Source organism: Myotis brandtii, unplaced genomic scaffold (genome assembly GCF_000412655.1).
Source record: "Myotis brandtii unplaced genomic scaffold, ASM41265v1 scaffold29, whole genome shotgun sequence".
Lineage (NCBI taxonomy): Eukaryota > Metazoa > Chordata > Mammalia > Chiroptera > Vespertilionidae > Myotis > Myotis brandtii.
In genome coordinates this window covers 396,577-398,120 of record NW_005361075.1, presented here as the reverse complement: position 1 = coordinate 398,120, position 1,544 = coordinate 396,577, and positions in this window count along the sequence as shown.

The following is a 1,544-nucleotide window of genomic DNA, read 5'->3' as shown; positions in this document are numbered from 1 at the left end:
CCCAGATCTCCCCGCCTCTGCCCCCCACCCATGCCCACTGCTGAGTGATTTCATAAGCAGGCAGGTCAATCTCAGGGGTTTTAAATGCTAGACCTTTCCTCAAAGTCATCGGCAACAAGTCCTAGAGCAACGTCAAGGGCTGAAGGGCTGTGGTCCCCTCTTTCTGCACCCTGAGACCCTGTAGTAGGTCTGCTGTCCCCCCCTCCCCACAATCCCTTCCCTTTCCCACCAACTGCCCCCTCCGCAGCCCCCCTCCCTCAGTCAAGAATTCCAAACAAGAGGCCGGGTTCCAGGCCCCGTGTTTGTGTGTTTATCTCATGACAGGCTCTGTCTTGTCAGAAGCTGCCCCTGCGCCTGACCCCCTGCCCTGCCCCCAGGGCTCCGCTGAGAGGATACACTGAACAGGGATGCCCAGTGGACAGGCCCTGCGGAGGCCAGGCTGACTGTGGGTGTCCATATTCTCAGGGCCTGGGCCTGGGAGGCCTCCTCCTGAAAGCCTTCCTCAGGAAGCAGGGGCCCCCTCCACCTCTCCCCGCTCTCTAGGTAGGGATCCCTGTGTTCAACCTCCCCAGGCCAAGCCCCCTCCCAGCCCCATGTCTCCTCAACCTGCAGGGCTCCGGTCCTCAGACCCAGGCCTTCCCTGCCCTGTGCCCCCCGCAGAGTGGGGTCTTGGGGAAGGGCCTGCCAAGAGGGCGCCAAGAGGAGAAATAAACACCCAGCGCGTGAGAGAGGAACCGGAGATACCACATGAAACTGACCCCCAGCAGGTCATAAACAAAGCAGGACCTCTTGTAAATAAAGAGTGAAAGTCACTGTAAACAGACAGGGAACGGGCTGTAACAGAGGGACCAGGGTGGTCAGAATGATCACGGGACCCTCCCCCAGGGAGCAGTGAAGGAAAGGACCTGGGAGCACCTGGTCTGAGATGGGAAGGCCTGGGGACAGGGGCAACATACGGGACAAGAGCCTGCTGCTGCTGAAGGGACACCACACAGGATATGAGTGCTGGGATCTCCAGACAGCGAGAGGGATGGAGGTGAGACCTACAGAGTGACTTCCTGGTGTCAAGAACAGTGTCATCTGCCATCACTTCACCTTCTCCTTTTATGCTCATACCTCCCCACCCTCCAGCCCCACAGGACAGTGGGCGGATTCCCAAGAGGTAGCCAAGGGGAAAGACTCAGAGGCTGCGGCCCACTCCAAACCCCAGAGGAGAGGAGGTCCTGAGTGGAGTGGAATGTATGGAAAAGAGGGCACAGAGGGAATCATCAGACATCCCAGCAAGACAACAATACAAAATCCTGGAGCCGGCAGGCCCCAAATCCGAAGGCGAAGAGTCACGCCCATCCTTCCCTCCTTCCTCACTTTCCACTTCCCCGACTCCGTCTCATCTTGCCCTTCCCCTCCGCCTCCTCTGGTTTCTACCTCCTCTAGTTCTCCTCCTCTCCCGTGGCATCTGCACAGTCCCCAAGCATCAGGTCCAAAGGCAAAACTCCGAGTCAATCCCAGCATTGCTCTGACACATCAACTGATGGGTCAGACTG